At 36.5% G+C, this 249-nt stretch overlaps 1 protein-coding gene across 1 annotated transcript in view; it reads right to left on the bottom strand.

Annotated features, from left to right (window-relative positions):
- The window catches only part of LOC107565468 (5-hydroxytryptamine receptor 3E-like), a 13261-nt gene that overhangs the window by 2789 nt on the left and 10223 nt on the right, over nucleotides 1-249 (bottom strand). The window lies entirely within an intron of this gene.

Raw genomic sequence — 249 nt, 5'->3', positions numbered from 1 at the left:
AAAAAAAAAAAAAAAAAGTTTAGAATTGAGATGTAAATTCGGAATTCCAAGAAAAAAAGTTTTGAATTGTGACATGTAAACTCAGAATTCAGAGAAAAAAAAGGTCAGAATTATGAGTTAACGGTGGGGTAAGCGACTTTTCAAAAACGCTTAACTGATTTGAGCCGACTACCAAAACAAACTTGTAGCCAATCAGCAGTAAGGGTCTACTCATGATGTGGAGGAGAGAGCGTTCAGTGCACAGGACGG

This window comes from Sinocyclocheilus grahami, unplaced genomic scaffold (assembly GCF_001515645.1).
Source record: "Sinocyclocheilus grahami isolate Dianchi unplaced genomic scaffold, SAMN03320097.WGS_v1.1 scaffold1003.1, whole genome shotgun sequence".
NCBI lineage: Eukaryota > Metazoa > Chordata > Actinopteri > Cypriniformes > Cyprinidae > Sinocyclocheilus > Sinocyclocheilus grahami.
This window is presented reverse-complemented; position numbering and strand designations above follow the sequence as displayed.